We start from the raw sequence: 26,584 nt of genomic DNA on the forward strand, positions 1-26,584 counted from the left end.
GCTTGATATAATTTCTGTCCTCTTAAATTTGTTAAGGCTCATTTCGTGGCCTGGGATGTCATATAACCTGGACAATGTTTCATGTGCATATGAAGATGAGGTGTATTCTCTTGTTTTGATATGTAGTGTCCTGTAGCTATCTATTAAGTCCAACTGATCTAATGTATCATCTAAGGCCATAGTTTCTTATTGATTTTCTCTCTGGATGATTTGTTCATTGATCATGGGGTAAGTGGGGTGTTAAAGTCCCCTACTATTATTGTATTATTGTCAATTTCTCCTTATATGTCTGTTAAAATTTTTTTTTGTATATTTAGGTGCTCCTATATTAGGTGCATATATGTTTACAAATTCGGTATCTTCTTTTATTGATCTTTTTAACATTATATAGTACCTTTCTTTGTCTTTTGTTTAGACTTTGTTTTAAAATCTACCTTTTCTAATGTGAGTATTGCTACCCCAGCTTTCTTTTTATTTCCATTCACATGGAATGTCTTTTTACAGCCCCTCTCTTTTAGTCTATCTGTGTCTTTGGCTCTGAAGTGGGCCTCTTATAGGCAGCATATAGATAGATCTTTCTTTTTTTTAATCCAGTCAGCCACCTTATGTCTTTTGATTGGAACATTTAGTCAATTGACATTTAAAGTGATTATTGATAGGTAAATACTTATTGTCATTTTGTTACTTGTTTTATGGTTGTTTATGTAGTCCTTATCTATTTGTTTCTTCTTTTAGTCTCTTCCCTTGTGGTTTAATGATTTTCTTCACTGTTATATTTGTGTTCTTTTCTCTCTAGGACTTGTGTATCTATTATAGGTTTTTAATTTGTGGTTACTATGGATTTCGTATATGTTGACCTATACCTATATCTACTTGTTTTAAGCTGCTAGACACATCTTTACCTGTGGTGTGATGGTAGCCACCACCTTGGTGAGAGGTAGTGCAGGAGATAGAGGGACAAGCACCAGAGTCATGTGCAAGCCAGGGCTTCTCCTATGCTCAATGACAGTCACCTCCCTATCAGGTGTAGGCTAGGGCCCCAAGGGGCTAGATCAGAAGGCCTAAAGGAGTGGGTTTCTCTCCTGTGTAATGACAGTCTCCTCTTTATTTGGGGAAATGGCAAGAGACTGAGAGCTTGTGCACTTCTGTGCTGGTTTCCCTTTTTCCCTCATTGTGTGCACCTTTGTTAGATACTGGATTGGGTGCTGGAGGGGTTGATGCCACAATACTCTGTTGGTTTCACTCCTGCAGGCAATGTCAGTCTCTATCCTGGAGATAGTTTTTCTCATCCTAAAAATGGGCAAGCATGTGCCCTCTGGCAATGGCTGCCTCTGCACTTATCAGAGGCAGGGTCAGGTCTGAGCTGGTTCAATTCCCTCTAAGTGTGTGCACTCTCCCTAGCAATGGCAGCCTCTGCCCTAGTGGAGAGCAGCACTAGAACAAGAGGGGCTAGAGCAGGTATCTGGTGTGGACTGGGAAGTACACTGGTGTGGTCCCAGCAAGCCAGCCAGAGCTCCAGATAGTTTTTAATCTGCTGTCTACACTGTCAACAGGAGTAAGCAAGTGTGTCCACATGCTCTTCAAGAGCGGAGTCTTGGTTTCTTTCAGACCTCCAGTAAGCCCTACTGGTTTTTTAGACCAGTTAAGGAGACTCATCTTTCTGGTGTCAGACCCCAGGGCTGGGGTACCTAATATGTGGCTTGAACCCCTCACTGCTCAGCAATGGTCCTTAAGCCCTTTGTATCCCCTTCCTCTTCTGGGTTCCCCACCAAGAGTGAGGTTCTTTACCAGATCATAGATCACTCCTCCTCCCTTCCTATCAGACTCTGTGAATCTTTCTTTATGGCCTAAGTTATAGAAGAGCCTTTCTGCCAGACTCCAGGTTGTATTTGGTGAGAGTTTCTCCACATGTAGTTGTGGATTTTTGATGTGTTCATGAGAGAAGTGATCTCAGCATCCTCCTACCCTGCCTCTCCACTTTGACATTTTTCAATTGTACATGTGAAATTTGTGATACTGGCAAAATATTAATGTGATTAGAAGTTTAGAAGTTTCATCTAATAATAGGCAGAACTATAAAAATAATTTAATAAACATTTCAATTAAAGTTTTGAAAGTAGCATAAATTAATGAAACATGAATACAAAGGAAGGGAAATTCATGGATTAGAAGACTAATAAGAGGACAGAAATCTCCATTTTTCCAAATTTAATATTTAGACTTACTGAAATTCTTATCAAAAGCTTAGCCAGGTTATTTTAGACACAGACAAGTTTATTATAAACTTTGTATGCTAAGGTAAAGGACATAGCATATCTAAAACAATTCTGAAAGAGAATAATCAATTTGGAGGACTGAATCTCCCCACTGTTAAGGCTTATTATATAGCTATAATAATGAAGACTGTGTTGTATTGGTGGAGGGGTAGAACATAGATCAGTGGAACAGAATACATAAGAAAAATACAATTAAAACCACAGTAAGATATCACTACAAACTTATCAGATTGGCTAAAATAAAATTTTAAATAGTGTTAACAACAAATGCTGGAAAGGATATTGAAGAGCTGGATCATGCTTACCCTGCTGGTGGGAACATAAAATAATACACCTGCTCTGGAAAATAGTGTGGTAATTTCATACAAAACCAAACATGTAACTATGATACAATCCAATAATTTCATTCTTGGGCATTTATTCCAGGGAAATGAAAGTTTATATTCACATAAAAATCTGTATATCAATGTTCAGAGCAACTTTATTCACAATAGCCCTAAACTAGAAATAACTAAAATGTTCTTCAGTGTGTGAATGGTAAAACAAACAGTGGTACATTCATAGCATGGAATATTAATCAACAATAAAGAGAAATGGGCTTCCCTGGTGGCGCAGTGGTTAAGAATCTGCCTGCCAATGCAGGGGACACGGGTTTGAGCCCTGGTCTGGGAAGATCCCACATGCCGCGGAGCAACTAAGCCCGTGTGCCACAACTACTGAAGCCCACACACCTAGTCCATGCTCTGCAACAAAAGAAGCCACCACAATAAGAAGCCCGCACACTGCAACGAAGAGTAGTCCCCTCTCGCTGCAACTAGAGAAAGACTGTGCACAGCAACGAAGACCCAATACAGCCAAAAATAAATAAATTAATTAATTAATTTAAATAAATAAAGAGAAATGAACAATTGATATATGTAACAACTGGGATGTAACTCAAGGGAATTATATTGAATAAAAAATCCAATATCAAAAGGCACCATAATTTTTGATATATTTTATATAGCATTCTCAAAATAACAAAATTATAGAGATGCAGAATAGATTAGTGTTTGCTAGCGGTTAGAGGGAAAAGACAGGGAGAGAAGTAGCTGTGGCTCTAAAAGGGTAGCATGAGCAATCCTTGTGATAGAAGTATTCTGTATATTGATTGTGATAGTGGTCACATGAATCTACACATGGGATAAAATTTGCAGAAATACAAAGGATCATGAGACTCTGATGAATAATTACATGACAAGGAATTGGATAACCTAAAAGAAACAGATGAACTCCCAGAAACATACAATCTACCAAGACTGAATCAGGAAGAAATAGAAAATCTCAACAGATTTATGACTTGTAAAGAGATTGAATCAGTAATCAACAATCTCCCAACAAAAAATGTCCAGGACCAGATGACTTCATGGCTGAATTCCACAAAATATATAAAGAAGATTTAACATCAATCTTTCTCAACTTTTTTCCCAAAATTTGAAGAGGCATGAACATTTCCAAATTTATTTTATGGACCGGGTATTACCTTGGTATCAAAGACAGAAAAAAGACATAACAAGAAAACTGCTGACCAATATTTCTGATGACTATAGATACAAAATCCTCAACAAAATACAGGAAAACCAAATTCAACAGCACATTAAAATGATCATAAACCATGACCAAATAGGATTTGTCCCTGGGATAAAAGAATGGCTCAATATTCAAAAATTGGCCAATGTGATATGCCACATTAACAGAAGGAAAGATAAAAATCACGTGATCATCACAAAAGATACAGAGAAGGCATTTGATAAAATTCAGTACTCTTTCATGATAAAAATACTCAACAAACTAGGAATAGAAGGATATTAACATTATACTCAATGGTGAAAACTGAAGTATTGCCTCTAAGATAATGCACCAAGTGCCCATTCAGGGATGAATGAATAAAGAAAATACAGTATATACATTCAATGGAATATTATTCAGCCATAACAAAGAAGGAAATCTTGTCATATGCTACAGAATTGTTAAGGCTTGAGGACATTATGCTAAGTGAAATAGGCATGGAATAGAATGATAAACTGAACCTATATGGTGCACCTTATATAGTAAAATTCACAGGAGTAAAAAGTAGAATGGAGATTACCCAGGGCTGAAGGGTGAGGGAAATAAGGAGTTGCTGTTCAAATGATATTGAGTATCAGTAATTCAAGATGAAAAAGTGCTAGAGATTTGCTGTACAACATTGTACTGATACTTGACAATACTTTATGATGCACTTAAAAAATTAAGTATAGGGACTGCCCTGGCACTCCAGTGGTTAAGACTTTGCCTTCCAATGTAGGGGGTGAGAGTTCAATCTCTGGTCAGGGAACTAAGATCCCACATGCCTCATGGCCAAAAAACCAAAACATAAAACAGAAGCAGTATTGTAACAAATTCAATAAAGACTTTTAAAATGGTCCACATCAAAAAAAATCTAAAAAAAAGTTATTAATTAAAAAAATTAACTATATATGTTTTTTTCTATAATAAAAAAACTGCATAGATACAGAAGAGTAAAAATGACACAAAAATCTTCTCTTTAAAATTAACCAAATTAACCAAATATTTAGTTTTTATTTTTCTAATTATTTTAAAGAAAGACATTATTATTATTATTGCACTTGTTATCATATCTACAAGGTAACTGTGGCCTTATCAAAGGCAACTGTGACAGTGTCTGAAAAGTAAGGAATTTCCCCTTCCCTTTGTCACTCTAAGAGCCCCATGGAAATCAGAGAACATGGTTCTATAGTATCACACCTCACCTTAATCCCAGTCTAAAGAAAACAACTGCCTCCAAGTTTTTCAAAGAATGTTTTTGTCCTCCAAAGCATTAATATTAGTTTCCAGGGAAGTTCTGGCATCTCAGATTCATTAACTGGAAGGCCGTATTTTTTTAAAGACCTTACTTTTTTAAAAAAATAGTTTTAGATTCACAGTAATATTAAGAGAAAGGTACAGAAATTCCCCACTTTACCCCTGCCTCCACACATACATACCCTCTCCCATTATCAACAACTCCCACAAGATGGCACATTTGTTACAATTGATAAACCTACATTAACACATTATTATCACCCAAAGTCCATAGTTTATATTAGAGTTCATTCTTCTAGCTGTACATTCTATGGGTTCAGACAAATGACATGTATCCACCATTATAGTATCACAGACAGTATTTTCAGTGCCATAAAAATCCTCTTTGCTCCACTTTTTCATCCCTTTCTCACCCACCCCCATGGCAACTACTGATCTTTTTACTGTCTCCATAGTTTTGCCTTTTCTGGAATGTCATATCATTGGAATCATACAGTAAATAACATTTTCAGATTTGCTTTTTTCACTTAGTGTGCACTTAAATTTCTTCCATGTCTTTTAGTGACTCTACAGCTCATTTCTTTTTATTGTTGAATAATAGTCCATTGTCTTCATGTACCACAGTTTGTCTATTCAACTACAGAAGGACAGCTTGGTTGCTTTGAAGTTTGGGCAATTATAAATAAAGCTGCTATAAATATTCCTGTGCAGGATTTTGTGTAGACAAATTAGATTGCTGTATGGTAAGAGTATGTTAATTTCATAAGAAACTGCCAAACTGCCTTTCAAAGTGGCTGTACCATTTTTTATTCCTACCAGCAAGGAATAGAGTTCCTGTTGCTCCAAATTCTTTAAAGAGCCACATTTTTTTTTTTAACATCTTTATTGGAGTATAATTGCTTTACAATGGCGTGTTAGTTTCTGCTTTATAACAAAGTGAATCAGTTGTACATATACATATGTTCCCATATCTCTTCCCTCTTGCATCTCCCTCCCTCCTATCCTCCCTATCCCACTCCTCTAGATGGTCACAAAGTACCGAGTTGATCTCCCTGTGCTATGCGGCTGCTGCCCAATAGCTATCTATTTTACAATTGGTAGTGTATATATGTCCATGTCTCTCTCTCACTTTGTCACAGCTGACCCTTCCCCCTCCCCATATCCTCAAGTCCATTCTCTAGTAGGTCTGTGTCTTTATTCCCGTCTTACCCCTAGGTTCTTCATGACTTTTTTTTTTTTCTTAGATTCCATATATATGTGTTAGCATATGGTATTTCTTTTTCTCTTTCTGACTTATTTCACTCTGTATGACAGACTCTAGGTCCCTCCACCTCACTACAAATAACTCCATTTCATTTCTTTTTTGGCTGAGTAATTTTCCATTGTATATATGTGCCACATCTTCTTTATCCATTCATCTGTTGATGGACGCTTAGGTTGCTTCCATGTCCTGGCTATTGTAAATAGAGCTGTAATGAACATTTTGGTACATGACTTTTTTTGAATTCTGGTTTTCTCAGGGGATATGCCCAGTAGTGGGATTGCTGGGTCGTATGGTAGTTCTATTTTTAGTTTTTTAAGGAACCTCCATACTGTTCTCCATAGTGGCTGTACCAATTTACATTCCCACCAACAGTGCAAAAGTGTTCCCTTTTCTCCACACCCTCTCCAGCATTTATTGTTTCTAGATTTTTTGATGATGGCCATTCTGACCGGTGTGAGATGATATCTCATTGTAGTTCTGATTTTCCTTTCTCTAATGATTAATGATGTTGAGCATTCTTTCATGTGTTTGTTGGCAATCTGTATATCTTCTTTGGAGAAATGTCTATTTAGGTCTTCTGCCCATTTTTGGATTGGATTGTTTGTTATTTTGATATTGAGCTGCATGAGCTGCCTGTAAATTTTGGAGATTAATCCTTTGTCAGTTGCTTCATTTGCAAATATTTTCTCCCCTTCTGAGGGTTGTCTTTTGGTCTTGTTTATGGTTTCCTTTGCTGTGCAAAAGCTTTTAAGTTTCATTGGGTCCCATTTGTTTATTTTTGTTTTTATTTCCATTTCTCTAGGAGGTGGGTCAAAAAGGATCTTGCTGTGATTTATGTCACAGAGTGTTCTGCCTATGAAAAGAACCACTTTTGAATCTAAGCCTCAATTAATTAAACAAGTAAACTGTTAGAGTCATTCTCACTTGCTTACACATTAAATTCCAAGTCCAGCCTGATTATCTGACCCAGTCTTATGTTTAATTTTCTTGGGTCTAATGTCTATAAAACCTATTTCCACACTAGAATGCTGTTGAAACAAACCCTCAAGATCCTATAATTCTTGGAATAATCTACCTCCTCCTAGAGCTGACATTGCAATTTTCCTCTGAACGGTGCCAAGATTAACATTCATTAGGGGATATGAGGCAATGATGGATGGTAGGACATCTCGAGTTGAATTGGCAAACACTGTGAGGCAGTGGATCACCTGCTCCTGATGAAATCCTTGAAAGGTCATTATGTCAGAGAAGACTGTTTCTTCAGAAAGGAAGAAGGAATTGCTTTCAGATGCATGGAATATTTAAGACGATTTTTAGCTTAATTTTAGTCTATTTCTGTCCTAAAGTTCCAATTATAAGTCTCAGTCTCTTAATTCTTCAAAATCAATATCATAACCTTAGCATATGAACTTCAGTGAAGTTATGTCTTTATCATTACAACTTTGCTACACTCAACATCAGGTTTGTCATTTCATCTTCAGACATTTCTGCCTACCTGTTTCGAGAAGAGATTATATTTTACAATGTTGCCATGAAAGCTTTCTACTTCTACCCTTGTCTTGGGTTGGGAGTTTGAGGCCTTAAAGTTATTATTATTATTTTTTTATATGCTTCCCATCAGTCAGAAGGAGCTAGGACACACTACAGTCTTTGTAGCAGTTTCGATATTATAGCAAATAAATGCAAGTTGACCACCGAAATTCTGGCGTCTAGTTGTGACCCCATTTATCCCTACTACTGGTAATAACTTGAATAATTGTGATTATACATCTCAAAGATTACTAATGAGCCATTTTTCTCAAGTAAGGAGGTTGAATTGAATTCATCATATGTAATAGAATTGTGAGTAATTCAGGGTATGAATTTTATCTTGAAAGACAATTTCTTGGGGCTAGTGATATTAACCCTACCTGTATTAGTCAATGGTCCAGCAAGAAAGAAATCTAGAATATATGGAAACATTTTTTAACAAAGAAGACTACCTAAAAAATTATGAGCTACCTAGAGTATTGTGTTTTTCTAATTCTACCATATCACCATGCCCATGATGTCTGATAGTCCCATTTTTTTGTGTGATGCTAACATTAATCAGTGATTTCAGGTGTTGCTAGACTGATTTATCTATTTTAACACCCACTTTCATACTGTCATTGATTCTTCTGTTATAAAGTTCCACATCAAACTTTCAACTGATGGTCATAGTAGCCATAGAGGAACATGGTCGCATTATTTCCTGAAGAATGGCAAAATGGTGGTTCTCTAATTCTATTATTTGTTCTGCATTTAATAGCTATGATAAATTACTGATGATCTGAAGCAGAAATGTCCCAGTCCAACTACTTGGATACAGCAAATACAGTCAGTAAATGTAGAACATGACAAATCCTTGTTTCTTTCTCTTAATTTATCAATTTTTAGAAGTAATAAGTTGGTGTCTTAACAATCAACAATGGGGAGTGTCATTATAAACTCATTGATCTTTTATGTACTTGATATGTTTCAATCTGTTACACTCATTAATCTTTTTTGTGCTCAAATTATTTATCTTTTTTTTTTTTTTTATGTCTCATTACTTCTTGTTGGTATTTTTTTTTTAAATGATAGCTTTATTTTTTTTATTTTTTTTTTTACACACACACACTGTATTTTATTTTTACAAGAGATAAATAGACTGACACCAAGCATTGTACATGGATGACCACAACAAAAGCAACAATGATTGCAATTACCAAACATGAAACACACTCATACTATGTCATAATATTGACATTCAGTCCAGTAATCCTCCACTGTAACAGCTCCTTTACTTTGCAGTGAAAATTGATTTGTATATTCTTTGCCTCTGAGTCCTTGTGGGATTTTTTTTTTTTTAATTCAGACAGAAAGTCACAAAAATTATACTCATCCTCATCAGTTCACTCAGTCCCATGTAATTAATTGTTTTTTTTCATCTTGATCTTTTGTTAGCACTTTTATGAGTTCATCAGTTTTTCATCAGAGTTCTGAAAATGCTTATTCATTCAGTTCAGCAGTACAGTCAGTTACCAGAAACCTGTACTTGTCAGAGTCTTTTCCATGAATTTCTTGAAGATGAAACCCTTTTATAGGAACATATTTGCAAAATCATCAGAGTACACCCAGAACTGTCTGTAAATGACAAAAGACTTAAAAATGACCACGGTAAAAGATTTGATGAAAGTTCATAATAATGCAGTTGACAAGAAAATTAGTTATTTCTGAGATATACATTTTAAAGTAATAACTAGGATTGTTACTTATAACATTATACCAGAATATATAAGATTTTTAGAAATTTCATGTAATGTCTGAAACATTTATATTAACATATTTCCATACATATTTCCATACAAATACAAATATAAGATTTTTAGAAATTTCATGTAATGTCTGAAACATTTATATTAACATATTTCCATACAAATAACCCAATGAAAGCTTAGTATTAGTTGTTTTGTTTGCTTTTTTATACTGCAGGTTCTTATTAGGCATCGATTTTATACACATCAGTATATACATGCCAATCCCAATTGCCCAATTCAGCACACCACCATCCCCACCTCACCGCAGTTTTCCCCCCTTGGTGTCCATATGTCCATTCTCTACATCTGTGTCTCAACTTCTGCCCTGCAAACTGGCTCATCTCTACCATTTTTCTAGGTTCCACATACATGCATTAATATACGATATTTGTTTTTCTCTTTCTGACTTACTTCACTCTGTATGACAGTCTCTAGATCCATCCACGTCTCAACAAATGACTCAATTTCGTTCCTTTTTATGGCTGAGTAATATTCCATTGTATATATGTACCACATCTTCTTTATCCATTCGTCTGTTGATGGGCATTTAGGTTGCTTCCATGACCTGGCTATTGTAAATAGTGCTGCAATGAACATTCGGGTGCATGTGTCTTTTTGAATTACGGTTTTCTCTGGGTATATGCCCAGTAGTGGGATTGCTGGGTCATATGGTAATTCTATTTTTAGTTTTTTAAGGAACCTCCATATTGTTCTCCAGAGTGGCTGTATCAATTTACATTCCCACCAACAGTGCAAGAGGGTTCCCTTTTCTCCACACCCTCTCCAGCATTTGTTGTTTGTAGATTTTCTGATGATGCCCATTCTAACAGGAGTGAGGTGATACCTCATTGTAGTTTTGATTTGCATTTCTCTAATAATTAGTGATGTTGAGCAGCTTTTCATGTGCTTCGTGGCTGTCTGTATGTCTTCTTTGGAGAAATGTCTATTTAGGTCTTCTGCCCATTTTTGGATTGGGGTGTTTGTTTCTTTGATATTGAGCTGAATGAGCTGTTTATATATTTTGGAGATTAATCCTTTGTCCGTTGATTCATTTGCAAATATTTTCTCCCATTCTGAGGGTTGTCTTTTCATCTTGTTTATGGTTTCCTTTGCTGTGCAAAAGCTTTGAAGTTTCATTAGGTCCCACTTGTTTATTTTTGTTTTTATTTCCATTACTCTAGGAGGTGGATCAAAAAAGATCTTGCTGTGATTTATGTCAAAGAGTGTTCTTCCTATGTTTTCCTCTAAGAGTTTTATAGTGTCCAGTCTTATATTTAGGTCTCTAATCCATTTTGAGTTTATTTTTGTGTATGGTGTTAGGGAGTATTCTAATTTCATTCTTTTACATGTAGCTGTCCAGTTTTCCCAGCACCACTTATTGAAGAGACTGTCTTTTCTCCATTGTATATCTTTGCCTCCTTTGTCGTAGATTAGTTGACCATAGGTGCGTGGGTTAATCTCTGGGCTTTCTATCTTGTTCCATTGATCTATGTTTCTGTTTTTGTGCCAGTACCATATTGTCTTGATTACTGTAGCTTTGTAGTATAGTCTGAAGTCAGGGAGTCTGATTCCTCCAGCTCCATTTTTTTGCCTCAAGACTGCTTTGGCTATTCGGGGTCCTTTGTTTCTCCATACAAATTTTAAGATGATTTGTTCTAGCTCCATAAAAAATGCCATTGGTAATTTGATAGGGATTGCATTGAATCTGTAGATTGCTTTGGGTAGTATTGTCATTTTCACAATGTTGATTCTTCCAATCCAAGAACATGGTATATCTCTCCATCTGTTGGTATCATCTTTAATTTCTTTCATCAATATCTTATAGTTTTCTGCATACAGGTCTTTTGTCTCCCTAGGTAGGTTTATTCCTAGGTATTTTATTCTTTTTGTTGCAGTGGTAAATGGGAGTGTTTCCTTAGTTTCTCTTTCAGATTTTTCATCATTAGTGTATAGGAATGCAAGAGATTTCTGTGCATTAATTTTGTATCCTGCAACTTTACCATATTCATTAATTAGCTCTAGCAGTTTTCTGGTGGCAGTTTTAGGATTCTCTATGTATAGTATCATGTCATCTGCAAACAGTGACAGTTTTACTTCTTCTTTTCCAATTTGTATTCCTTTTATTTCTTTTTCTTCTCTGATTGCCGTGGCTAGGACTTCCAGAACTATGTTGAATAATAGTGGTGAGAGTGGACATCCTTGTCTCGTTCCTGATCTTAGAGGAAATGCTTTCAGTTTTTCACCATTGAGAATGATGTTTGCTGTGGGTTTGTCATATATGGCCTTTATTATGTTGAGGTAGGTTCCCTCTATGCCCACTTTCTGGAGAGTTTTTATCAGAAATGGGTGTTGAATTTTGTCAAAAGCTTTTTCTGCATCTATTGAGATGATCATATGGTTTTTCTTCTTCAATTTGTTAATATGGTGTATCACATTGATTGATTTGCGTATATTGAAGAATCCTTGCATCCCTGGGATAAATCCCACTTGATCGTGGTGTATGATCCTTTTAATGTGTTGTTGGATTCTGTTTGCTAGTATTTTGTTGAGGATTTTTGCATCTATATTCATCAGTGATATTGGTCTGTAATTTTCTTTTTTCGTAGTGTCTTTGTCTGGTTTTGGTATCAGGGTGATGGTGGCCTCATAGAATGAGTTTGGGAGTGTTCCTTCCTCTGCAATTTTTTGGAAGAGTTTGAGAAGGATGGGTGTTAGCTCTTCTCTAAATGTTTGATAGAATTCACCTGTGAAGCCATCTGGTCCTGGACTTTTGTTTGTTGGAAGATTTTTAATCACAGTTTCAATTTCATTACTTGTGATTGGTCTGTTCATATTTTCTGTTTCTTCCTGATTCAGTCTTGGAAGGTTATACCTTTCTAAGAATTTGTCCATTTCTTCCAGGTTGTCCATTTTATTGGCATAAAGTTGCTTATAGTAGTCTCTTAGGATGCTTTGTATTTCTGCGGTGTCTGTTGTAACTTCTCCTTTTTCATTTCTGATTTTATTGATTTGAGTCCTCTCCCTCTTTTTCTTGATGAGTCTGGCTAATGGCTTATCAATTTTGTTTATCTTCTCAAAGAACCAACTTTTAGTTTTATTGATCTTTGCTATTGTTTTCTTTGTTTCTATTTCATTTATTTCTGCTCTGATCTTTATGATTTCTTTCCTTCTGCTAACTTTGGGTTTTGTTTGTTCTTCTTTCTCTAGTTTCTTTAGGTGTAAGGTTAGATTGTTTACTTGAGATTTTTCTTGTTTCTTTAGGTAGGCTTGTATAGCTATAAACTTCCCTCTTAGAACCGCTTTTGCTGCATCCCATAGGTTTTGGGTCATTGTGTTTTCATTGTCATTTGTCTCTAGGTATTTTTTTATTTCCTCTTTGATTTCTTCAGTGATCTCTTGGTTATTTAGTAACGTATTGTTTAGCCTCCATGTGTTTGTCTTTTTTACGTTTTTTTCCCTGTAATTCATTTCTAATCTCATAGCGTTGTGGTCAGAAAAGATGCTTGGTATGATTTCAATTTTCTTAAATTTACTGAGGCTTGATTTGTGACCCAAGATGTGATCTATCCTGGAGAATGTCCCGTGCGCACTTGAGAAGAACGTGTAATCTGCTGTTTTTGGATGGAATGTCCTATAAATATCAATTAAATCTATCTGGTCTATTGTGTCATTTAAAGCTTCTGTTTCCTTATTTATTTTCATTTTGGATGATCTGTCCATTGGTGTAAGTGAAGTGTTAAAGTCCCCCACTATTTTTGTGTTACTGTCGATTTCCTCTTTTATAGCTGTTAGCAGTTGCCTTATGTATTGAGGTGCTCCTATGTTGGGTGCATATATATTTATAATTGTTATATCTTCTTCTTGGATTGATCCCTGGATCATTATGTAGTGTCCTTCCTTGTCTCTTGTAACATTCTTTATTTTAAAGTCTATTTTATCTGATATGAGTATAGCTACTCCAGCTTTCTTTTGATTTCCATTTGCATGGAATATCTTTTTCCATCCCCTCACTTTCAGTCTGTATGTGTCCCTAGGTCTAAAGTGGGTCTCTTGTAGACAGCATATATATGGGTCTTGTTTTTGTATCCATTCAGCCAGTCTATGTCTTTTGGTTGGGGCGTTTAATCCATTCACGTTTAAGGTAATTATCGATATGTATGTTCCTATGACCATTTTCTTAATTGTTTTGGGTTTGTTTTTGTAGGTCCTTTTCTTCTCTTGTGTTTCCCACTTAGAGAAGTTCCTTTAGCATTTGTTGTAGAGCTGGTTTGGTGGTGCTGAATTCTCTTAGCTTTTGCTTGTCTGTAAAGCTTTTGATTTCTCCATCAAATCTAAATGTGATCCTTGCGGAGTAGAGTAATCTTGGTTGTAGGTTCTTCCCTTTCATCACTTTAAGTATATCATGCCACTCCCTTGTGGCTTGCAGAGTTTCTGCTGAGAAATTAGCTGTTAACCTTATGGGAGTTCCCTTGTATGTTATTTGTCGTTTTTCCCTTGCTGCTTTCAATAATTTTTCTTTGTCTTTAATTTTTGCCACTTTGATTACTATGTGTCTCGGCCTGTTTCTCCTTGGGTTTATTCTGTATGGGACTCTCTGCGCTTCCTGGACTTGGGTGGCTATTTCCTTTCCCATGTTAGGGAAGTTTTCGACTATAATCTCTTCAAATATTTTCTCTGGTCCTTTCTCTCTCTCTTCTCCTTCTGGGACCCCTATAATGCGAATGTTGTTGCGTTTAATGTTGTCCCAGAGGTCTCTTAGGCTGTCTTCATTTCTTTTCATTCTTTTTTCTTTAGTCTGTTCCGCAGCAGTGAATTCCACCATTCTGTCTTCCAGATCACTTATCCGTTCTTCTGCCTCAGTTATTCTGCTATTGATTCCTTCTAGTGTAGTTTTCATTTCAGTTATTGTATTGGTCATCTCTGTTTGTTTGTTCTTTAATTCTTCTAGGTCTTTGTTAATCATTTCTTGCATCTTCTCAATCTTTGCCTCCATTCTTATTCCGAGGTCCTGGATCATCTTCACTATCATTATTCTGAATTCTTTTTCTGGAAGGTTGCCTATCTCCACTTCATTTAGTTGTTTTTCTGGGGTTTTTTCTTGTTCCTTCATCTGGTACATAGCCCTCTGCCTTTTCATCTTCTCTATCTTTCTGTAACTGTGGTTTTTTTTTTTTTTTTTTTTTTTCAAATTATTTATCTTTAGGTCCTTCAAATTTGTTTCTTTGCCCCTTAGACGGAATACTAGGGTATTAGTTTCCTTTGCTTTTTTTTAAAATTTATTTATTTATTATTTATTTATTTTTGGCTGTGCTGGGTCTCCGTCTCTATGCAAGGGCTTCCTCCAGCTGCGGCAAGCGGGGGCCACTCTTCATCGCGGTGCACGGGCCTCTCACCATTGCAGTGTCTCTCGTTGCAGAGCACAGGCTCCAGACGCGCAGGCTCAGCAGTTGTGGCCCACGGGCCCAGTTGCTCCGCGGCATGTGGGATCCTCCCAGACCAAGGCTCGAACCCGTGTCCCCTGCATTGGCAGGCAGACTCCCAACCACTGCGCCACCAGGGAAGCCCTCCTTTGCTTTTAAGCACAACAATATGTCTCAAGTTTATCTTGTATATTCCCTGCCCAGATCTGGAATCAGATCATTCTCAAAGAAGTCTTAGTTTATTTCATGGTAAATAATATTTATAAACCACAATCTGGACACTACTGATGTTCATTTCTATTGAGTTATCATTGCTTCTGTAACTACTTAGTTGAAAGAGTTGGAAATTTGTTATTTTTTGTTTTGTTTTTGTTTTTAGAAAGAAAAAAATGAACTATGAGTTCATAGTGATGTTTCTAATTCAGCTTAAAAATCATACAATTTTTACTTAATTTCTTTGATTTTATATTTGCATTTTTTTTCAAATGTTGAAAATTTTGATTCCTAATGACCTTAATGTAATTCTTTATTTGGTTTTTAATACAATATCAACTTAAGATTTCTTTGTGTTTTATGTTTTTCCCCCTAGAATCATTCTAACTAGATATATGCTATCAAAATGTCATGGTTAATAATCAATAGAATTAAATCTTCCTTGTGTGAATATGTCACCAACTGGATATATGTGTGGGTAAATTTGTTTTGTCTTTTAAAGTAGTTTTTAAAACTACTATTGTGGATTGGATTGATTTTTTTTAATCATTTTAATTAGGTAAATAATTATTTGGTTCCCAAGTTAAAATTATAAAATTGAGAGGTCTACCTTCCATTCTTATCACCATCCACATGCTTTATTTTTCTCTCTATTGGTATTAATTTTTCATTTTCCTTTTATTATTTTTAAAATATGTTTACATATATACAAACACACACGTAACACACATATTCTTCCATATACAGAATTTATTACACAAGGTTTACATTATATATATGTATATATACTCTGCTGAAACTTGTTTTTTTTTTTTTTTTTTTTTTTTTTACTTAACAATATGTCCTGAAGACTACTACAGAAGAGTGGAGAGCTCTTCCATATTACTTTTCTCATACATTTCTTTGTAAGGAATAAATGCAGTTCATTTGGACTTTCCCCGATTATGGGGTGTCTGGGCTGTTTCAAGTCTTTTGCAATTACAAATATAATAAATAGTCTTGGGATTGTGTCACTTCATGCTTTTTCTCATACGTCTTTGTGAGAGATTCCTACAATTATAACTTCTGGGTCAAGGGGTCAACACTTATGCAATAATACTACTCCCACTAGTTGCATCAGTATTCATTACCAGTAGCATTATATGAAAGTGAATGTTTCCCCTTACTCACCAACATCTCCTCAAATCTCTGTGGAAACTAAGTAGGAAAATAGGAAATGTAAGTTAATTTTGTAGGCCTTGACTTACCTGTGGTTCCTTGAGAGTCAGTTGTACTTCTTTTGTTTTTTCCTGTTGTATTTGAACATTGTTCATTATTTGTTATTCTGTGCTGTGCTTTTTCCTTCTCACACCTTCGTATCATTCTAAATGAAGGACCATGTTGATTAATCTAAGCAGTTGTCTTAGTTGCCATTTGGTAGAGCCATTTCATCAATGGACTTCCTAGATGAAAATGAGGTATACCTATGTGCTTTGTGTATGTGGGTGAGGCTCTCAATTGGAAACAATTAACAGTAGGGGAATGGTAGAGGAACAAGCTAGCAGGCCCACTCTTGCTTCCCCCACCCCAAGGCAAAATATAAGGGCCTTGCTCTATGACCCTGACAGTCACACTGGAAACTCAAGTTCTATTGCAGCTTATACTTATTAAGATTTTATAGAGACCATTCCTCAAGTTTTGGCATGAATAAAAGAAATAAAGCAGATGCAACTGTTTTGCTTTTGAGGGAAGAGGTGGTCAGTATAGAAATTCCATAAGCATAGTCAATTTTATTAATAATCATTTATTTCTAAACAGTTTTTTTAAAAAAACAGATTTCTGCTGCCTTTCTCTCCTGCTTTTTTTACCTGCTGACTAGAAAGGTAGAGGTGCTCTCTATTCTCAGCCTCCATATTTATCTGCTAAAATGACAATTCTGCCACTTATCTCCAAGATCTGTATAGTTTTGTCAAAACTTTTAACAGACTGCCCTGCTCCAATTTCCTAGTTACTGATCTCTTTAACTTTGTAAGCATTTACCATTATTTAAATGAGATTTGATGATGGAGCAGAGTTAACCAAAAGTGTTCAGGCCTTACTTGATAGATTAATGAAAATAATCCAGTTCATGTAGAATAAGACAAGAATTATTAAATTATATCATTTATCTAGTCATTCCCAAACTTAGACATTTTTTATGGTACCAATATTCTCAAGATTATGCACTGTAATTATACAAGGCAGAACATCAGAAGGCTCTAGACTTATTAACTTATATTTATGAAGCACCTAGGCTGAAAATTTTCACACATTATTATATTTCCACTTTTAATTTTTTAAAACAGTGTTAGATTTACAGAAAAAGTGAGGAGATAGTACAGAGTTTCCATATGTCCTGCATCCAGTTATCCTTATTATTATCATCTTATTTTAATATGGTATTTTGATACAATTATAAAATAATATCAATACATTATTATTAACTGAAGTCATTACTTTATTCATATTCTTTTGGTTTTTACCTAATGTCATTTTTCTGTTCTAGAGTCCTATTCAGGATACCACATTACATTTAATTGTCATGTCTCCTTAGTCCCCTCTTTATTGTAGCAATTTCTCAGACTTTCCTCATTTTTGATGACTTGGACAGCTTGAGGAGTAACAGTCAAGCATTTTGTAGGATCTCCACTATTGGAATTTGGTTAATGTCCTTCTCATGATAAAACTGAGACTACAGGTTTTAGGGAAAAAAAGCTACAAGGTAAAGCACCATTTTCATCATATGATATCATGTCTACATCCTATTAACATGATTTTTGACAGTCGATATACACTAAGGCAGTGTTGTCAGGCTTATTCACTGTAAAGTCATTTTTTTTCTCTTCCTCCTTTCTCTACTATATTCTTTGGAAGTCTCTATGTGCAGACCTCAGTAATGTAAGGAACCTCCCTCTCCTTGAGGGTGGGGTAGCAACATAAATGCATGGAGGATTTATCTCTTCTCTTCCATCTATTAATTTATTCAAACCTTAGTTTTTATCAGAATGGACGCATGGATATGTATTTTATAATTTGGATTATAATCCAATACCATTTTTTAAATTTTATTGCTCAAAACCTTCAGCTTTTTCTGTTGATACCTACTTCAAATGGCTCATGTACTCCTTTGACATACCCTCATCCACGTGTTTTTTTTTTAGCACTTTCTTACTTTATGGCACTACAAAATTCTTCACGCTCTTATATATTTCTTGCCCCAGCCTAGAATCAGACGCTACTCCAAGGGCTCCTGGTTCCTTTTGCTGGAAATGATATTAGAAACCAAGGTCTGGGTGCTTGTTGTGCTTGTTGCTACTGGTTTGTCATTTTCTTTAAGACTTCTGAGCTAGTAGAACAAATCACTATAGGACAAATCATTTTTTATTTGATTGTGGAAATCTGTATCTATGTGAGATGAATTTAAATATTTCTGATTAAAATTTCTTATAACCAGTTCTAGAAAGGTATTTTGGTTACAACTGACACAAATATACCTTTACTTTTGGGACTCTCCTTTGGTATAAAATAGCGTTAAGTCAGTTTGATGATATCTTTCTAAACTCATAGCTGAGTTGTTACATAGTTATACTCATTCTAGCTTCATAAAGTGCTGTCATAAACCACCATTATCTGTTTCTTGTTCTATAAGTCCTTCAAAGGACTTTTCCCAAAACTGTAGAATTTGACTTGGCCAAAGAGGTCTTCTTCAAAATCACGAAAAGCAAAGGATTTCATTAAAAAATTAGAATCATAGGTTTTTAAAAGTGAAATTGAAATGCAACTTAGATATCTAGATTTCCATTGTTTCTATTTAAGTTAATTGTTAACTGATTAATTACTGTTTCCAAAAAAACCAAAAAGCTATTAGGAATGTGTAATCAACCCATGCTTCTGATGGTATCTATAGAAAACATAACTTAAAATGGTTATTGCTGAATTTCAGTGACCCAATTTGTTACATAATATACATGATAAATATTAGATTCTAAGTCATCAAGGACTTCATTTTCCAGAAATTGTGGAATTCTAGAGTTTCTTAATTGCTTCAGGTGTATGTGTTTTAAGAAAAAATAAATTGTTGTTCAATATAGATGAATATACTATAGAAGTTGAAAGTGATAAACAATTCTTAATCTGTACTTTTGTTTTTTACAGGTTAAGTTAAAAGACAGGACTGTCTTGAATATCTGCTTATGAGGTTACAAGGACACTGAACTCATTTAAATCCAATATCCTTAAAATGTCTTCCTTATTCTTATAGGATGCATGTAGTACACATCCATTTAGCACTTGTGTGATAGACACATAATGATCGTGATCACCATTTAGGATAATTCTTTGTAAGTTGTCAAATCTTGCTGAAAAGGCATACCCTAGAGAAGTGACTTTTTTGCTTGCTTTGCACTTCGCTGACTTCGACAGGGATTTTCTAGAAGTTGTAATTGGCTCTTCTGATCGACAATGAAGAGCACATTTCTTACTGCTTTGATTCTCTTTGTGGATTGATAAATGCTGTGAAATATGGTAGTATACTGATGTGAAGTCAGTTAATGTGAAGTGAACGTGAGCTAATGACTTACTAAGCACTACAGGGTGGCAGTAGACTTCATTTTTTGATATCAGTTCTTTACTGCTTCATTTTATCCTCTTCTGGAAAGGTTTTTAATCTTTCCAGCTCAATCAACATATGATTTACCTGACATATGGTACATGACTTTGTTGTAATGGGCCATTTTTGATGGGAAGAGGCAGTAACCATTTGTTAAATGATACTCTTGGCTCCTGGAAAAGTTAATAAAGTTTCCCCAAAGCACCTCACCTCCTTCAAATGAATCATTTAAATACTCAGAGAAACTACCTCAATGATTATCAACACTAGGCCTCACACTTTACAAAACAGATAAAGATACCAAATTATTTGGTTATCTATACAAAATCTCTAGAAGGAAATCTTGTGACAGACCTGTCTTAAAGTAATTTCAAATATTGGATTCTAAACATGGTACAGAATGATTCTTGTTTAATAGTATTTTTTTCAAAGGAACATCTTCTGCATAGTAAACATTTTTATGATAAGTCTTTAGGTCTAAAAGTAACTTTAATTTGTAAATATTCATAAGCTATAATTACTAATTAGTTCTTACCTCCTCCTTTTCTGTAAGTATATTCTTTAATCCCTATTCTCTAGGTAGGAATCCAAAATGCCAAAGTGATTTTTTTCCCAAAGGTTTACTTTCATCAATAATACAATTAGGGATAAAGCTCACAAATACAGGGAGTAACTTGCTTACTTATCCTTAGTACATAATTATCCATAAAGAAATGCACACACAGACAGAATTACATGCATAAAAAAATATATACAGTTGTTTGAATTTTTTTCTTTCTCTCTTTCCTCCTTTCTTTCTCTCTCTCCCTTTCTTTCTTTCCTTCCTTCCTTCCTTTCTTTCTTTCTTTCTTTCTATCTTCCTTCCTTCCTTTCTTTCTTTCTTTCTTTCTTTCTTTCTTTCTTTCTTTCTTTCTTTCTTTCTTTCTTTCTTTCTTTCTTTTCTTTTCTTCCTTCTTTCCTTCCTTCCTCCCATCTATCTACCCATATCTATCTATCTTTACTGTATATATTATATTGCAGATACTGTATGGCAATGCATAGTAAATATTAGTGTGTTTTTTTCAAAGTAAAACATGTTAATTTTTACATATCTAAAGCCTAAATATCATTTGCAGTAAATCAGGCATGACTTCTGCTTGGTTATAAAAGAATAGAAGGTGTTTCACTGGAACAAAAATCTCTCCCATCAACTAAATCAATGAAGATAATGTGACAGGTTGAAGTAAACCTACATCAGAAATTATTTTAAATTCCATAATATAAATGTGAGAACCACTTGTTATTATTATAATAATTGTTTATCTTCTGAATTTCAATTTCCCCTTTTCACTATAAAGGGAAAAGGCAGTCCAAAACCAGAAAATATAATCAATTTAGTGCTTCTCTCTAGAGTGTAATTCGCTACATTTACATGATCTAATTTAATCTCATAACATTCTATGAGGTAGAGAATGTTATTGCCATTAGCAGATGAGAAAACTATATTGGGTAAAATTTAAATCAATAGTCTAAAGACATATAAATAGCAAAAATGTGTTATAATCGTGTTAACACCATCTTTGACCTCAATTATTATCTTGTTATAAATATTGTTGACACTCCTGAAAAAACAGGGGTATAATGACATAAAATATTCTGACTATTTAAGTAATGAAAGGTGCACAGAATTTTCTCAAGCAGTTATGAAACATGTTAGCTATAACTGATTTTTTTAACCAAAATATTTTCATATTGCATGCCTCAACTCTTCTTTAATAGAAAAAAAAAAATCAAAAATAAGACCACACCAGAATGGGGCTTCCCTGGTGGAGCAGTGGTTAAGAATCAGCCTGCCAATGCAGGGGACACGGGTTCGAGCCCTGGTCCAGGAAGATCCCACATGTCACGGAGCAACTAAGCCCATGCACCACAACTATTGAGCCTGTACCCTAGAACCTGCGAGCCACAACTACTGAAGCCCGCACGCCTAGAGCCCATGCTCCGCAACAAGAGAAGCCACTGCAATGAGAAGCCCATGCACCACAACGAAGAGTAGACCCCGCTCACTGCAACTAGAGAAAGCCCGTGTGCAGCAACGAAGACCCAATGCAACCAAAAGTAAACAAATAAATTTATATTTAAATAAGACCACACAAGATTAATATAATTGCATTACAGTAATAATATTTCATAATTATTTATTAAAATCCAAATCAGAGGTTATAATTACATTGCATTATCTCCTTAACAGATCTGGGAGCTAAAGATTTGTGAGTAGGCAAAGAATGCCTCTACTTTTTAAGGCTGTGTTAAAATATGCTTCTTCCATTTCTTTTCAACAGTTAATGCTAGGTCAATTGTATAACTAGATCTGGAGACAGCACTATTTTCTTTCTTATGGGGCAACAGAGAAATTGTGTGTTTTCTCTAATCAAAGAGAAATCAAGAATTTTTAATAGACATTAATTATGTTTTAACATTTACATTACATTTTCCCCTAAGATACAATTGCAATTCTTGTTAAGTAAAAGCACATCAAAGATAGCAACCACTAAATACAAACACACCCGACTAGGCGACGAAAGCATTGCATGTTTTTTGTTTCTGTTTCCTTTTCAATAAACTTTTTTTTAAGAATATATATGGATTTCCAAAGTGTTGTCAAGTTGTGAATTACAGAAAGTTTACATATACCCCATACCCAGTTTCCTATTATTAATATCTTACGTTAGTATGTTACCTTTGTCACAACTCATGGATTTATATTAATAAATTATTATTAAGTAAAATACATAGTTTATTCAAATTTCCTTAGTTTTTAACCTAATATCCTTTTTCTGTTATTGTATCCTAGAGGATACCATATTACTTTTAATCCTCATGTCTACGACTTTGATAATTTTGACTCTCCCCACAGCCCACTAACTGTAAATTTCTCTTCACATTCGGATATAGTACAAATAGATATAGATACGTATTCTAGCGCATCATTTATTTGCCAAAACAATTGCATCACATCTAGCAAGGTGATCTCCTAAGTTATTCCAGTAGCTATGTACTTTCATCAGAGTTCTGTTTATTTTCATCCGTTGTTGCTGTAATACTGATAAATGAATAATGTCCAGCACTGTCTTAACACACTTGCATTATCTTCACTAGAAGGTAAAACATTACTTATATGATGAGCAAAAGTGTCTTGGGTGTTGGCATGAGGTAAAATAAGTGAAATAATATTTATTGTTATATGTGTAAATTGGTAGATTGTTTCAGAAATTTCATCACACACTTTATGGGAGAAGGAGATTTTTGAAAAATAACATTTGTTGATGAAAATTAAAGATTAAATTTTCAATTAGCTTGGTTATATTTGAGCACTTTTTCAGATTATTTGGTCCAGGTGATTGTCCTGCCTCCAATAAGGCTTTATTTTAATACAGCATTTTGCTTTTGTCAAGGATTAATCTCTCTTGCTGAAAAAAAATCAAGATAGCCCAATTTCTCTCAATTAATTCTGTTATTTGTTACTTAACTTGTCATCTTGGATTCTTTCTTTGTAATTGTTTTGTTCATGGGAATTCCAGTGACTCTAATGAATATGTCATATGTCATGTCTAACTTGAGTGGACATCAGATTGGCAGTAAATAATGTTGTTAAACAAAAGTCATATACTTTTGCTCTAAAACTCTGATTTCTTTATTGATTCAGCATGTTTTAATAAAATTGAAGTGAAAAGCAGAAATATGTAGTGGCTAATAATGTATTTCCAATCCTCACATGCCATTGTAATTTTACAAATTGGATTTTTTATAGTCAGCCTGATTCTTTCCATCACCTCTCTTAATGAATCTCATCCAACACTCAGTAGTCCAGAGAAGATGAGAATTCCCATTCAGACAAAACAATCTCTGAACAAGACTGAGGAAACGTGTTTGGAAGAGTGAAGACTGGTGCTTAGATAACTTTCTGCTATCTCCTGACTTTGAGCAACTTGAAATCTCTGTTCATTTATAAAATGGACTTGATACATATCTTTGAAGGTGTTAATAATTAGAAATTATATATGTAAAGTACATCTTTGAGATGTGATAGGCATTCAGAAGCAAATATTATTTATTATATTATTTTAGAATATATTAGAATACATTGTTATTCTACTAATACAATGATGCTGTTACTATTAAATAGACTCTTTAATGTCAGCATGCACTAATTCAATAAGTATTTACTAAGCACTTTCTACATACCAGGCGCTAAGTTCTGGGGATTTACCAATGAACAAAACATAAAAATTCTCTAGTTTCTTAGAGCTTATGACCTAGCAAGAGTGAAATCAGAATGAGGGATCGATAGTGAAGGAGGAGTGAGGGATACAGATAACATGTAGGTGGGTGGTAAATAAATGCTATATGATAACAATATATAAAAATATCTAGGTTGCCACATAAATATAAAATAATTTTATATGAGAAAATAAGTCAGGGAAAGGGAATAGGAAATGCTTGGTGAGAACAGTGTACAAATTTAAATGAGATGTGAGGACTCAGAGAGATGTCCTCTAACATTACAACATATTCATTTATTATTCATTTATTCATTTGTTCATTCCTATTTTTCTACTGTTTTATTTTGAAAAAAAAATAAAACTTCAAAATAATTGAAAGAATAGTAGAATGAATATCTTCACAATCTTCAACTAGAATCCTCAATTCTTAACACTTTGGCACATTTGCTCTCCCATAAAACTGTTTGGCTTTTGTTTGTTGGTATAGGATATCACAAGATGTTTCATTATTTCCTGCTACACTAAAGATTTTTAGTTGCTTAAAACAATAATGATTTATTATTTCACGTGACTCTGTTGGTCTGAGATTTGGGCAAAGCTCAACTTGTTGGTACATATGCTGTACATGATGCTGGTTGCGTTCACTCATGGCTGCATTCAGCTGGGAGTTTAACTGAGACTGGAATATACAAAATGGCCTCTCACGTCATAGGACCTTTCTCCATGTGATCATTAATTATTTGGGAGTGTAGCCTGAACTTTCTTATAATATAGCAGTTGGAATCCAAGAGCAAAGGCAGAAGGTTCTTGGCTGAGGAAACTGAAATTCAAGCCTAAAGCCTTACCTGGGAACGGATACTGCCTCGAATCTGCTGCAGTCTATTGTTCAAAGCAATTCACAAGACCAACCTAGGTTCGGGGAAACGGAGTAGACTTCATTTCATAATGGAAGGAGGGGCAAAAGATTTGTTTTATTTGTTTCCATTTAAATTCTATTATGTCAAGGATTAGTCATTGTATTAAGTTGCACTTCACTTTATCCAGCTTTAATCTAGAACAGTGATTTTTTTTTTCTTTTCATTTTTAGTCAATGTATTTCAATCAATTGTATGCATTATTCTTTTTGATGCTCAAATGATCTCAAAATTGGCTAGTAAGTGCTCCCTTGACTTCTATGTCCATTAAATATATGGTTAAATATATGTAATTTATAAATGCTAAAAAAGGTGTTCTGTGCATGTCCTGCATTTTTTTAAAGCATTGAACATACACACACACACACACACACACACACACACACACGTATACACATCAGCTTTTCATATTATGTGAATATTAACTTTTTTTATTTGTAGACCAAGACAATGCCAAAAATTTTATATGTATGGATATATTTTTATCTTCTGGTTATTTCTGTTTGGCTACATATTAATTTTATTCTATTCATGGTTGGACAGATGAAAAGTACAGTATTATGACTTCTCAGCCATTTTATTTCTCAGCAACTTAAAAATAAATTCGTATTTAAATTATTCATGTATTTTATTGACCTTTATGGAAAACATATATATATAATTTTTGAATATTTCTGTTAATAATTACATTAGCAGCAAGGCCAGAAATGATTTTTAGGAGAGAAAGCATATTTAAAAACTTGAAAATGAGCTCATACAATCATTCCGTTCTTTAAAATCTTGTATATTTGGGATAGCCTTATACAATGCATATCTTACTTCTCTGTGTTACATGGAAGATTTTGTTCTAATATAACCACAATTAATTTTGAGCATTTAGTCTAAGAAGAACTAGAAGGTAATACTGATTAATCACAACTGGTATATTTGCCACATTTTTCAATAAATATTTAAAAAACTCACAAACTCAACCATCCATCCTCTTTTGTTTGTATACCTATAAAGAATGAAGGGTTAAAATGAGTCTTAAATCTCCTTGGTATATCTCAAGGTTATATAGCTATCTGAATATAATAAAGACATCTTCTCACAGAAATGAAGATTCAAATGAAAACAAGAGGAATTGAGTTTTCCTTTCTTGTTGTTCTTATGGAAAACTCGTTCTTCTTTTTTCTTTCTTCATTTCTTTCTTTCTTTCTTTCTTTCTTTCTCTTTCTCTGTCTCTTTCCGTCTCTTTCTTTCTTTCTTTTTTCTTTCTTTTTTCTTTCTTTCTTTCTTTTTTAAATCAGCATTGCTCATTTGATGGAGGTTGTTGAAAAAGCTTCCATTAATATAGTCCCTCAGTCACCTGCCTTTAGATTGCAGGTGAGTACCAAGTGTAGCAACCAAAGTTATCAATGTGCACGTCAAGATGAATTTCAAAATGATTGAATACCCAATGTTC

General features: G+C 34.4%; 1 long non-coding RNA gene across 1 annotated transcript in view; it reads right to left on the bottom strand.

The window, feature by feature from the left end:
* Positions 1-274: 274 nt before the first annotated feature.
* LOC309647950 overlaps positions 275-26,584 on the bottom strand; it is a 108,811-nt gene continuing 82,501 nt past the window's right edge. The window contains exon 2 of the long non-coding RNA XR_014256408.1: positions 275-6,451. This is a non-coding gene — a long non-coding RNA (uncharacterized lncRNA). The remainder of the gene's footprint in view (positions 6,452-26,584) is intronic.

This window comes from Balaenoptera physalus, assembly GCF_965194825.1.
Source record: "Balaenoptera physalus genome assembly, chromosome: 18".
Lineage (NCBI taxonomy): Eukaryota > Metazoa > Chordata > Mammalia > Artiodactyla > Balaenopteridae > Balaenoptera > Balaenoptera physalus.